Source organism: Crinia signifera, chromosome 12 (genome assembly GCF_055691185.1).
Source record: "Crinia signifera chromosome 12, ASM5569118v1, whole genome shotgun sequence".
In the NCBI taxonomy this organism is placed as follows: Eukaryota; Metazoa; Chordata; class Amphibia; order Anura; family Myobatrachidae; genus Crinia; species Crinia signifera.
In genome coordinates this window covers 68,327,689-68,342,544 of record NC_139228.1, presented here as the reverse complement: position 1 = coordinate 68,342,544, position 14,856 = coordinate 68,327,689, and the positions used below count along the sequence as shown (strand labels likewise).

The 14,856-nt window shown below is 48.1% G+C and overlaps 1 long non-coding RNA gene across 1 annotated transcript in view; it reads right to left on the bottom strand.

The window, feature by feature from the left end:
* The window catches only part of LOC146049718 (uncharacterized), a 39,465-nt gene that overhangs the window by 22,760 nt on the left and 1,849 nt on the right, over nucleotides 1-14,856 (bottom strand). The window contains exon 2 of the long non-coding RNA XR_014466190.1: nucleotides 13,910-13,939. This is a non-coding gene — a long non-coding RNA (uncharacterized LOC146049718). The remainder of the gene's footprint in view (nucleotides 1-13,909; nucleotides 13,940-14,856) is intronic.

The window sequence follows — 14,856 nt, the reverse complement described above, 5'->3', positions numbered from 1 at the left end:
TGCCGCCCGCCCCCACTACTGCCGCCGCCCGTCCCCACTACTGCCGACGCCCGCCCCCACTACTGCCGACGCCCGCCCCCACTACTGCCGACGCCCGCCCCCACTACTGCCGCTGCCCGCCCCACTGCTCCTCACCGCCCTGCAGCTCCCCATTTGTTTTACATGTGATAAATCGCATGCGATTTATCACATGTAAAATCTGGCTCATCAAGTGCCAAATTTTATGTGAGCCTCCCGGGGAGCTGCCGGGCGGCTCACAGGAGAATTGGGTCCGACTTGTCCTAAGGACAAGTCGGCCTAATGTATGGGGGCCTTAACACCACAGTGACAACAAAGATCAACAGCACACAAATGGCCTGTTGATGCTGCCTGTCTTCTTCCGAATCTCCGGTCACTGCAGCCAGTTCTCCTCTCTTGTCCCCAGACTCCGCTAGAACCTGTCCTGCCCCCCCCCCCCCCCATTCCTCACTGCCACTCACTCTGCCCCTCAATTCTACCCAAGAAAAAGATTACCTGCACTGGGGACTGAGTGATGATGACCTCCAATAGATCTTCTTATCCTAAGGCAGCAGCAGGGGGGCAGAGCAAGTGGTGACAGAACAGCTGTAGACGGGGGCAGCGCTGGCGCTAGTGGCAGGACTGTGTTTGGGGCAGGGGGATGTCAGCAGGGCCAGTGTAACGCTGCTCTGCATGTAAAAACAGAGCAGGGGGGAAAAGGTAGCCCTGCTTAATGCAATCACCAGATAGCAATGTTATCGCAAGCCTCTCCCCCAGTATTATTTCACAATTCCCCTTAGCAAATTTGGGCAGATGGCATTTCCATTTGCATAACATTGCAGGCGGGTGCCAGCTAATAGTTACTTCTTTATATTGCACTTTATTTGCTACTACTATTGTCATTTACCTCTACCATTATAGTTAGACTGCAAGCTCTTTGGGCATGGCTCTTCTTTACAGCTGGGTTATTTTTTTCCAATGACGTCAGTACGGATGGTATAATGGTTAGCATTACTGCCTCACAGAGCTGAGGTCATGGGTTCAATTCTCCTTACTGTGCAGAGTTTGTATATTCTCCCTATGCTTTGCGTGGGTTTCCTCTGGGTACTCCGGTTTCCTCCCACAATCCAAAAATGTGCTGGTAGGTTAATTAGCTCCCTACAAATTAACCCTAGAATGTCTGTGTGTGTGTGTACATGAGCTAGGGAATATAGATTGTAAGCTCCACTGGGGCAGGGACTGATGTGAATGTTAAACATTCTCTGTAAAGCGCTGCGGAATATGTGGGCGCTATATAAGAAACTGTTAATAAACAATAAATAAATTATATATATTTATATACACATGCACACACGTGTGTGTTCTTATTAACCTGGTGCATAACAAGCTGTGAACTTTTGGAGATAAAAAAAAACAGTTGTCACCTTCTGTAGGATACAGGGGCATAGAGCTCATTACTGACCCCGCAGGTGACAATGGGATTAACAATTCATTTCTCTCACACTCTTACAATAACAACTCCTTTGTCAGACTTGTCTCACATCAGCAGAGGTGCAAAGTAGAGATGGGTCGTTCGCGAACGAAGCGGGTCATTTAGACGGATCCCATAAAAGACTGAGGGAGCCGCCAATCCCAAAAAGGTGACCCGTCGTTCTTTTACTTTCAGTTTTGTTTTCTATTACAATGCATTTGTCTGAGCTCAGCACTGCCACCTGTGGCAGCTGAGATGTACTAACTCTGGAGACTGAGTACAGTGCTGCGACTGCAAGTGAAAGAAAGAACAACAAGGCTGCTGCTGCTAGGGATGGCCATCGGTGCAGACGCCATCGATGGTTGCTATCAATGGCGATTCTGCACCCAGCCATCGATCAGTGTTTTACTTGGTCATGTATGTTCTTATTTGTTCAGCTCACCGTTTTAAAAAAAAAAAGTGAAAAAAAAATGCAAAAAATGATTGTAAAACAAATTATGCTTCTTTATTATCAAATTACCCCTTCTTTCAAAGTGAACCGGTGAGCTGTGTAAAAGATCTGGATCTTTTCATGGACTGATCTGCGGGATCCCAGCTCTCGTTAGTGACCCGTTTTGCCCATCTCTAGTGCAGAGGGAAGGGTCATGGATCTGCCCTGGGTTTAGGGGCATATGACGTGGCCATTGGCTCCCTGCAATTAGGCCACACCCCGCATTATGCAGCATTGACATGCCTCTCTACGCCCCTGAGCACAAGACATTTTAATTTAAATAGTTGAAAGCCTGTCAAATAACGTCTTCTGTGATGTACTGTCACTTTGAGCTGTGACAGCTTTTACTTTCACTTTGAGCTGTGACAGTTTTTAGCCCACAAACTCTCCACCCCAGTCCCTATCTGTTCCTACCTCCAATCTCTGTCTTCACAGCTCCCTCTCTCCATATCCAGCAAGTTTGAAACCAATCAATGTTGTGAAATCTTTTAGCACACAAAGGAATAATTTGATCCATTGAGTGTCCTCTAGTGGACAGTAGTTAGCCTTTTATATACATGAAATGATGTGCTATAATTTCAGGGGATAACATCCACAGCATAGGCAAAGTTAGTAATGGGTGGTCCCAGTTCCATAATTCAGATTTAAACAAAAAAAGGGGAGTGTGGCCTTGCTGCAAGGTGCATGGTCTTGCAGGAAAAGATTACCTTATACTCCATACATTGGCACTATTATATCCCGGGAATGGGGTGCAGGCGGGTGGCCACCGGAGTGGCCTTAGGGTAATAAAAATGAGAAACTATGTTTTGGGCGAATAGGTAATTTGGTGCACCCCCAGACCACCCCCCAGTTTTGCCTATGATCTACAGATATATAGAAAGAACCTTATACCATACTTGCCTAGTTTTGAAAACTAGTTTCAGGGAGATTATAGTTGGTAGCAGAATTTTGCACAGGGCTCCATTGAGGGGGCGTGTCATGCTCCACCCAAAGAGTGTGGTCTAGTTCCATATATGGAGAAGTTGTGAAAAGAGATTGTGAACGTGGCACCTAGAAGCGTGGGTGTGCACTTCTATATCTTCTACTGCTATAGGAATCTTTTAAAATTATTTGTATCCAAATGTAGATGAGCCCCAAAGCAGTTACTAAGAGATACTATACTTGGTAAAGTGCTGGGAAATGGTGCTGATAATTCAATGTAAATGTATCTATCTCTCATTCCTTTCCCCCCCCAAAATGTAACCGTGTAATGTGGGCTAGGTGACATGAGGGAGATTGCTAGACTAATGAGGGAGAGAGGGAGATTGCTGCTATTTCAGGGAGTCTCCTGCAGAATGCAGGAGGGGAGGTAACTATGATGTAACAGTGTAATGTGGGCTAGGTGAAATGAAGTAGATTGCTAGACTAATGAGGGAGAGAGGGAGATTGCTGTTATGTCAGGGAGTCTCCTGCAGAATGTAGGAGGGGAAGTAACTATGATGTAACTGTAATGTGGGCTAGGTGAAATGAGGGAGATTGCTAGACTAATAAGGGAGAGAGGGAGATTGCTGCTATTTCAGGGAGTCTCCTGCAGAATGCAGCAGGGGAGGTAACTCTGATGTAACAGTGTAATGTGGGCTAGGTGACATGAGGGAGATTGCTAGACTAATGAGGGAGAGAGGGAGATTGCTTCTATGTCAGGTAGTCTTCCGCAGAAAGCAGGAGGGGAGGTAATTATGCCTTATAGGCACTGGAACACTGTACACATCAGCGCTATTCGATCACAGGAGAACACACAAGGAGATTTCTAACATGCCCGCAATTATAAAAAGATACATGAAAAAGCAAATCAGTTCTGGTCTCTCCACAAGTGAAACCAAATAACCGTGTAACGTACCCCCCTCTGTGCTGATCACGTCACTGGGCCGCCCTGTGCAATTAGAAGCTTAAAGTAACGGCTTTAAACTGGGGAGAAGCCGATCTGCTCAGACAGCCTGAAATGCACAATGTCCACAGTGTATCTGTCTAATGGTGATTTGTTTGTAATCTGGTCATTAGCACAACAAGAGGATACACTAGCGAACGTTGCTCACTGGGGTAGAGTTACCTGACAACGGTTTAGCCTGGAGGTCTGGATCTAGATAATTAGACAAGCTAGTTGCTTAAGTAATCAAAAAGTTATCAGTCCCTCATTTAAATGACCAGATCACTGCTGAGAACCATTCCAGACCATTCATTCATGACACCCATCTTGGTATTATCTCCGTGATCACAGCCTTTCAGCTTAAGTCCCTTACACGATATCCCTCATTATGGCCCTTCTGAGTGATATCATTTGTAATATCGTTTGATTGTGTACGAACGATATCAGTAGCAATACGTGCTCAACGCAGGTTGTTACCGATGTCCTCCATCATCTGTACATACAGCTCAATTTTGACTACATCGTCAATAGCTGCATGTGCGGAGCGGGGACCTGTTGATGTCACTGAACAATCTCGTTCCCCTAGGAGTTAAATGGAAAAATCGCTGACAATCTCGTTCATTAATGCTATTATTTAATGTGTATGTGCTTAAGACATACTTGCCTACTTTAGATTTCACCTCTCCGGGAGAAGCCCGAAGAGGCAACACGTCAGGGGGGCGGGAGCAAGGCTGACATCACTTGGCCCTGCCCCCCATACTGGAAAATGCCGTGATTCATGTGCCACAGAGAGGGGGCGGGGCTTAAATGATGCAAAATGTAGCTATTGCATCATTTAAACCCCGCCCCATCACTGCAGACCCGCGATTTACCGTAATTAAACCAGCAGGCAAGGGGGGAGCGGGGGCTATTACCAGAAAGCGGGAGACTTGCCCATCTTCCCGGGGGGCCGGGAGAAGGACCCAATTTTCGGGAGGCTCCCGGCCATTCCGGGAGGGTAGGCAAGCCTTAACTTCCACGCTCGCTGACTTACCCCTCTGTCACCCATGTCCCTTCCTTATATAGTGTAAAGGCCCATACACACTGGATGATTTTGAGCTGAAAGCTGCGGACGTACCGCTTGAGCCGATTTCATATCAAAAACCGCACAGTGTGTACGGCCCGGCGCTGAGTGCTGATGTGTGCTCCCGCATCATTGCCGGCCACTGATGCACATCTGCTGGTATTACCAGCAGAAGAGTGACTGGCATGGACGGCTTTCCATAGTGTCCTGCTATGGAAAGCCATCCACCCGCGTGAAAATCGCCTGGACGGGCGAAAATTGCTCCGTGTGTGTGCACCTTAAATTGTCATGATCAGCCTTGCACAGGATGGGATTTCACTCTGGCTGGGCGGCGCACAGAAGCGATCAGGTCTGAATAACCCCCCTTAGTAGTTGATAAAGGTGTATCATGTGCGGCTGGGAAATACTCTTCTGTAGTCATAATCTAATCAGCACTGATGGCAAAGCCAGTCCTTAAGGGTCCCATTACCTTGGGAGAAGGACTATGCAGTCATGTGACCACAAAGTGCTCCCACTTAATCCCACAGCTACTAAACAGTGGAACAATTACAATGAAAACAAGCCATTGTGTTGAGCTGCAGATTACTCCATACACTAGGCCTATTTACCAGTGATTAGTAAACAGTGTCCATTATTAATGTGCTGTAGTAGACATGCATGCTCCGCAGGCTCGCAGTAATCACTAGTATTCATTTCTATTAACATATAATGGGCAGGCACAATTCCCAGGAATGTTAATAGGCCGCTATCTGCAGGCTCTCTCATCACAATGGCCAATTGTTGGACGCTGGTAATTAAGCTCAGACAAACCTGCTACTAGTATTTACTGGATGCTGTCAAAGTGTCTTTAAACATTTCACAAACTACTGCAATTTGCACGGAATTCTGATAAAACATAAATGCATACCTCCCAACAGTCCTGATTAACGCGGGAATGTCCCGGTTTTCGGGAACCTCCCCCCATCCCGGTAAGCTGCTGAGCAGCGGTGAATAAACGCTGCGTCTATTCGCGCAGACAGGGGTTGGGGGCATGGCTAGAGGCTCACAGAGCCTCTGGGCCATTCCCCCACAGCGGCAATACGGGGGCGTGGCCTCACGGGAAGCTGATTTATGGGTCACGCCCCTTTCCGGATAGCCACACCCCTCAATACTTACCAATTGGCCAATTCGCAGCCTTTATGAGTCCACCAAACCCTGCCTTGGGAATGGTGCCCTGGCCGCCACCCATTTGCAACGTGTGTCCGCACGCACTGTCTGTGAATGGATGTTTTACATAAACATCCATTTGCAGCCTGCGTCGGCACAAGTTGACTCAAACAAAAAGTGAAAAACTCACGTCGACCTTCCCAATGTCAACATAATTCAGGCGTCGACCTTTCCGACCCTGTCGACCTTAGCCATGTTGACATAATTCTGGTGTCGACCTAAGCCCTACTGACCTTCAGTGGTTGACCTTGTGACTGCGTAGCATTATATATTTAAGAAATATCTGAGGACGCTGGTATCGTTCCAACCCATTGTCTGCTGGGTATATGTCAGACTCTGGGTATAATTCAGACCTGATTGCATGGCTGCAATTAGCAGGCGGGATGATCATCGATAAACCTGTGATAAAATCCTGCTACTTTTTTAATAGCTGGCCATGTGCAAGGTGATTGACAGGGTGATGGCATTTGGGGGTGGTAACTGGCAGTTTTCTGGGAATGTCAGGTGAATGCAGGCGTGCCCAGGCGTTTGAGGGGAAGTCATGTGACATCAGCTCCGCCCCGATCAGCCGGTTACTATTGCTGCTGCTAAGTCCTGGGCTACGCACAGACTGCACACACTGGGGAATCATTATATGGTGAGGGGCGTGCCCAGGTGTGTGAGGGGAAGTCATGTGATGTCAGCTCCGCCCCGATCAGCCGGTTACTATTGCTGCTGCTAAGTCCTGGCCTACGCACAGACTGCACACACTGGGGAATCATTATATGGTGAGGGGCGTGCCCAGGTGTGTGAGGGGAAGTCATGTGATGTCAGCTCCTCCCCAATCAGCCTGTTACTATTGCAGCTGCTAAGTCCTGGGCTACGCACAGACTGCACACACTGGGGAATCATTATATGGTGAGGGGCGTGCCCAGGTGTGTGAGGGGAAGTCATGTGATGTCAGCTCCGCCCCGATCAGCCTGTTACTATTGCAGCTGCTGAGTAAGTCCTGAGCTACGCACACACGGTGCACACTGGGGAATCATTCCACCGGGAGCTGCCTGTGAACGGTTTTGCTGGAATTCGCAGACTTGCACGGAGCAGGATTTCCCTCTGGCGGAGCGGGCTATACCTGATCACCGGGCTTGAAAATTAGCAGCCCAGCGATCAGGTCTGAATTAGGCCCTTATAGTCCTCTCTACTTGTACAGCATTCACTTGCCAACATGCCAAGTCAATAGAACAGTGCCGCCTAGATGGTATTTTCTATAGCGCAGCCAGGCACTGAGCCCGAAGCACTTGTGTGACACACAGGCGAGACACTTAGACATTGTCCATGTCGACCATTCAAAAATCATGTCGACAATCAGCAGACACATTTTCTTTTTTTTCTTTTTTTTTGAAATATGTTGCTTGTAAAAATGGTACATCAAGTGCCAAATCGTATGTTAGGCATACTGGGGAGCTCAAGGAAAATTGGGTCCGAGTTGTCCTTAGGACAGGTCGGCCCAGTGTATGGGGGGGCCTTTGGCTTAAAGTTTAGGCATCATGCAAATGCAATATGACACACGGCATAAACACGCGGAGATAGACGACAGCTGCTGTGCACTCAGCGCCGCCCGGAAATGGACTCTGATAAATAGCTTTCTGTCCCGCTGTGAATATATATATGCATTTGTATGGAGTGTTATTCTTATCTCCTGTATCCATTTCCCTTATAACACTATAACACTGATGTGCTGTTATCTTCTCCAAGGACCCGAGGACTGGTGCCCAGAGACCAATAGCGGGTTCCGTTCAATTCCCAAGACAGGGCGGTATTTGTTCAGAGAAGCCGGCATCTCTCCGTCTGTGGCGATACTGAAGGTTCCGGTGTCCCCTTATCTTGCCCGCTGAGCTATTTGTGTTCACAAGATGCAGATTCCGAAAGTGAGGACAAGACGGAGAAGATAAGGAGAAATCCAGGATGTAATATAAACAGGATACTGGGCCGTAAAGGCAGAGAGGTCCTCGCTCACATCGCACCACAGGAAAACAAGCGCCTCTCTATTGGGCCAACGCAGCCATGCAATACACGGCAAATACTCGGACAGAAATCCATGAAGCCCTTATACAACACGGATTATATTGTGGTAATAGCGCAGAGGGCAGCTGGAGACTGACGGGTTTACATATGGGAGTTCTATTTAAGATGGGATGTTGCCCATAGCAACCAATCAGAATCTACTTCTTATTTATTTAGCACCTTCTAGAATAATCTGACTGGTTGCCCATAGCAACATCCCATCTTCAATAGAACTTCCATCTTCATAAATAAACCCCTGAGATACCACCTGCTCTACACCCAGGCCTAGATTGCTATGGGTGTGGATTATTAGATAGACAGGCAATAGGTCTACCGGGTCAAAAGGTCGACATGAAAAAAGGTAGACACATGAATAGGTCGACATGAGTTTTCACAATTTTTGGTTGTCATTGTTGACATCCTTCACGGATTCCCAGTTAGTATAGCGCTTCCCTCTCACTATTATATTCTCCCTCTATGTCAACATGGATGGTGACGTAAGAGCACACCAGTTAATAAAACACACAGTACAGTATACCACAGTATCACACACAGTACTGTATACCACAGTGATGCACACAGTACTGTACACCACAGTAACACACACAGTACTGTATACCACAGTAACACACACAGTACAGTACACCACAGTGACACACACAGTACAGTACACCACAGTATCACACACGGTACTGTATACCACAGTGATGCACACAGTACTGTACACCACAGTACTGTACACCACAGTAACACACACAGTACTGTACACCACAGTAACACACACAGTACTGTATACCACAGTAACACACACAGTACAGTACACCACAGTATCACACACAGTACAGTACACCACAGTATCACACACAGTACTGTATACCACAGTGATGCATACAGTACTGTACACCACAGTAACACACACAGTACTGTATACCACAGTAACACACACAGTACAGTACACCACAGTATCACACACAGTACAGTACACCACAGTATCACACACAGTACTGTATACCACAGTGATGCACACAGTACTGTACACCACAGTACTGTATACCACAGTGATGCACACAGTACAGTACACCACAGTATCACACACAGTACAGTACACCACAGTATCACACACAGTACACCAGTTAATAAAACACACAGTACAGTATACCACAGTATCACACACAGTACTGTATACCACAGTGACGCACACAGTACAGTACACCAGTGACACACACAGTACTGTACACCACAGTAACACACACAGTACTGTATACCACAGTATCACACACAGTACAGTACACCACAGTGACGCACACAGTACTGTATACCATAGTAACACACACAGTACTGTATACCACAGTGACGCACACAGTACTGTACACCACAGTAACACACACAGTACTGTATACCACAGTATCACACACAGTACACCACAGTGACACACACAGTACTGTATACCACAGTGAAGCACACAGTACAGTACACACACCACTGTGTGTACTGTGTACAGTACTGTACACCACAGTAACACACACAGTACAGTACACCACAATAACACACACACAGTACTGTATACCACAGTAACACACACAGTACTGTATACCACAGTATCACACACAGTACTGTATACCACAGTATCACACACAGTACTGTATACCACAGTATCACACACAGTACTGTATACCACAGTATCACACACAGTACTGTATACCACAGTTAAGGCCGCCATACACTATGCGATTTGGACCAGATTAGAAGGAATCGGGCCATGAAATCGGGCCAAATCGCATGTGCAGACATCCCATCTGACCCGATGCGCGGTCCCGTGCGCATCAGGTCGCATTCGGGAGGTCGGACGGGCTGCACATAAGATTTGTTAAATCTTATGTGCAGCCCAAGGCGGGCAGGGAACGCAGCGTATAGTACGTGCGGTGGAGGGAGCCGAGCGGGGGACTGTAAGCAGGGAGCCGGGCTAGAGAGGCAGTGGGCGCACTATCCTGGGCGGGGGGGAATGCCGCAAATAGATACTTCCAGGTGGTGAACTCCGCGAGGGGACCAGAGAGCAGAGACCGGGTAGCGTAGGGGAAGCCGGGCACATAGAAATGAATGGACAGCCAGTAATTGGCTGAGAGCTCTCTGACAGAGAGCTCTCAGCCAATCACTGACTGTTAATTCATTTCTATGTCCGCCCGCTGCTGCCCGGCTTCCCCTACGCTACCTGGTCTCTGCTCACTGGTCCCCTCGCGGAGTTCACCGCCTGGACCAGTGCGCCCACTGCCTCCCCTGCCTGGCTCCCTGCTTGCAGTCCACCCGCTCGGCATCTGGCTCCCTCCACCGCAGGTACTACAGGCTGCGTCCGCTGCCTGCTTGCAGCCCCCATGCCCTGCTCAGCTCCCGGCTCCCGCTGACAGCAGCTCCCCGGGGGGACTGCATGTGATAAATTGCATGCGATTTATCACATGCAAAACCTGGCACATCAAGTGCCAAATCGTATGTGACCCCCCCAGGGGAGCTGTCAGTAGATTAGGTCCGACTTGTCCTTCAGACAAGTCAGCCTAATGTATGGGGGCCTTAACACACACAGTACTGTATACCACAGTAACACACACAGTACTGTATACCACAGTGATGCACACAGTACTGTATACCATAGTAACACACACACAGTACTGTACACCACAGTAACACACACAGTACAGTACACCAGTGACACAGTACAGTACACCACAGTAACACACACAGTACAGTATACCAAAGTAACACACACAGTACTGTATACCACAGTGACTCACAGTACACCACAGTAACACACACACACAGTACTGTACATCACAGTAACACACAGTACTGTATACCAGTGACACACACAGTACAGTACACCACAGTAACACACACAATACAGTACACCACAGTGGCACACACAGTACAGTACACCAGTGACACACACAGTACAGTATACCAGTGACACACACAGTACACCACAGTGACATACACAGTACAGTATACCACAGTGTCACGCACAGTACAGTATACCACAGTGACATGCACAGTACAGTATACCACAGTGACGCGCACAGTACAGTACACCACAGTGACGCACCCAGTACAGTACACCAGTGGAACGCACAGTACAGTATACCACAGTGACACGTACAGTATACCACAGTGACACGTACAGTATACCACAGTAACACACACAGTACAGTTTACCACAGTGAAACATACAGTACACCACAGTAACGCACACAATACAGTATACCACAGTAACGCACACAGTACAGTATACCACAGTAACACACAGTACAGTATACCACAGTGATGTACACAGTGCAGTACACCAGTGATGTACACAATACAGTCACCACAGTGACGTACACAATACAGTACACCACAGTGACGTACACAATACAGTATACCACAGTGACGTACACAATACAGTACACCAGTGACGTACACAATACAGTACACCACAGTAACACACAGTACAGTATGCCACAGTGGTGCACACAGTACAGTACACCACAGTGACGTACATAGTACAGTACACCAGTGATGTACACAAAACAGTACACCACAGTGACGTATACAATACAGTATAGCATAATGACACATGGAATACAATAAACCTCCTTTATTATCTACCAATATCCTTATTACCACCCCACCCACATCCCCTGCACACAGTCCCATGTAACCGGACCCCCCCTAGCCTGCGTTACAATAGTACATTATAATCCGCCAGTGTGTTGTCACCATGACATCGCTCGCCGCCTGTTATTGCAGGTGCTGTGTGATAACCCGCCACAATAATTCAGGGATTAGAAAAGCAAAATCATTAGAAATTACCTCAGCATCGTATTTGCATGTGTTCCGCAAATTAAAAACGTGCTTAATTAAAGTTTCAACTAAACTAACAGCTCTCACCTCCTGCGTGGCGAGCATTTCTCCCGTTACAATAAAGAACAGTGACAGGCTCTTCCTATTAGCTACATTACATCACCACTATCAAAGACCAAAGGAAATTAATTTTGTTTTCCAACTTCTTGGCATGGGTCGGACGCTTTACTTCACCAAACATCTGTTGTTTTTTTAATTCATGTCACTTGTGAAGTTTCCCGATGACATTATTCTCGCTTGGTCATGCTGCGAGTGAATGAGATGTATGCGACCAGAGGGGAATATTTTCTGCTTAGACACTGTAACCACATAAACAATGGGATCCTTTTGTTAGGTCTGCACGAGAACAGATCACAGTGCAACTTCAGGCAATAGTGCAGTACTCTGCTCGCTGGGTATACAGGCCATTCAATACTGTTAGGGGTATGGATAGAGGCTGCTGGGGGCGGAGGGTTAGGCTCTAAGGAAAGAGGATTAGGCAGCGGCGTAACTACCATAGGTTCAGTGGGCGTGGCTGATATGTAGCCCAGGATACCTGCAGGGCCACACAGATGAGACAAAAGTAAGAAGCCCCAACACTAGGCCTGCTATTATCACCAAGGCTTCCCTTGGGTGTGTCTATGTGCGAGTACTTGTGCAGAAGTGGTAGGCAAACCAGGATCTCTGGATACATCACGTTTGCGGTTTGGCTTCGTGAGGAGAACTCTCGTCCTCTTCCAGAGTCTCCGCAGGCATGCTGCTGTGTGTGGTGGCTGCATTTGTCTCTGAGAGGCTGTATTGCTGGGCAGTGACTGTGGGCATGGGGGGGTATGCATTGGTCAGTAACTGTGGGCATGGGGGGTGTATGAGCTGGGCAGTGACTGCGGGCATGGGGCGGTGTATGTGCCGGGAAGCGACTGTGGGCATGGGGAGGCAGGCATGCACTGGGCAGTGACTGTGGGCATGGGGGGGCAGGGTGTATGTGCCAGGCAGTGATTGTGGGCATGGAGGAGGGAGGTATGCATAGGGAAGTGACTATGGGCATGGGGAGTGTATGAGCTGGACAGTGACTGTGGGCATGGGGGGGGGGGGGGTGGTATGTGCCGGGCAGTGACTGTGGGCATGGGGGAGGGAGGTATGCATTGGGAAGTGACTATGGGCATGGGGAGTGTATGAGCTGGGCAGTGACTGTGTGCATGGGGGGGGGGCGGTGTATGTGCCAGGCAGTGACTGTGGGCATGGGAGGGAGGGGGGGCAGTGTATGTGCCGGACAGTGACTGTGGGCATTGTAAGTATATATGCTGGACATGAGGCTCCGGGGTGTCTGCATTCTGCCCACTACAATGCCGTTGTAGGTCTTCTGACTGCCAGCATCCCAAATACCGGAATCCTGATTACTTTCCCAATGCTTCAGCAAATCTATAGCCTTAAGGGACTTCGGGCCTGATTGCATCGTAGTTTTGTGAATGCCTTTGTTGGGAGGGACAGGGCAGCCGGTGTTGCACCCATTTTCTTGGAGTGCCCAAGCCTAGGACTGTGTGTGGTGCAACGGAGGTGAGAGCAATAATGTGTCAAAATCTCCGTAGTTTTTGCGCCCACTCAAGCCGTTTAGGTGCAAAGCTTTGCCCGTCTGAACCTGGAGCTGTCCGATGCGTTAACTACTAACGGGTGCCTGATCGGAGCAACAATTGAATGGCTCCAATACACGCCCATACATATAGACACCCAGCAGGGGGCACTGCTACAATTGAATCAGGCCCACAATCCAGTGCTTTAATATTGAATAACAGAATTTTTTTAGGAACAAACTAGATAAACAATATAACGGGCCTATTTCCTGAGAAGAACGTCCCATTTGTATCCACTCACCTAAAAGCAGTTCACTCTCAGATGGGTTCCCTGTGAACGAAATAACAAGGCTGTCAGAAGAAAATAACCCCTTTCGGTGTCTGGCTGAAGTTTCTGATTGCCGCACCACTACTTTGTTTTAACAGATGGGACGTTATCAGCAGATTATGTGGGCGCTTGACCAAATTCCCAGAGCAATGGAGGAGTGCTTCTGTTTACTTGGGCTGTTATCTCTTCTCTCAAAACTGCATTTCAACCGCAAATATGTCCTTTTGTGCCAGCATAATAGGCCGGCGTACTGCTCTGTAGCTTAATATTCTACCTTTATTTTAAGAAGAGTCTGCCAAGTGCAAGTACCTGGGTAAACTCAGAAACAATCCTGTTCCGGAATAGTCCGGTATGTAGAACAGGGGGCATTGTGCACAGTTACACCGGCCCCAGGTAGAATTTCAATATAAGGGCTCCAATTAGGAATTGTATTGTAACCCCCTTAGCGCTCCTTTGAGAAATGAAAAGGATTGGTGACATTCAGATTTGAGAAAACAGCTGTAAGCTTAAAAGCACCCATGATGGCTCAGATTCCGATATATCTTATGTTCTGCAGGTCCGACGCCGTGATCCGATCCGATGTGCGCGGGACCGCGCGTCAGATCAGATCAGATGTCAAACACATGCGATTTTGGGCCGATTTCACCCAATTTATCGGCCCAAAGGGCCGAAATCGGCCGAAAATCGCATAGTGTATGGGGGCCTTTAGTGTATGCCGTTTATGACTGTACCACTTACGCCAGGGGTGGCCAAAGCGGTCCTCGAAATCTACAGACAGAAGGCCTTGGGGGGGACAGGGGTGATTTTTGCCTGGGTCTGATGAAGGGGCCCCTTCCTCCACTGCATGGAGCCAGACAATGGGAGTAGAGGACAGCATAGCCTCTCTCCGTGTGCTGAGCAGGGGTGGGAAGCAGTGACAG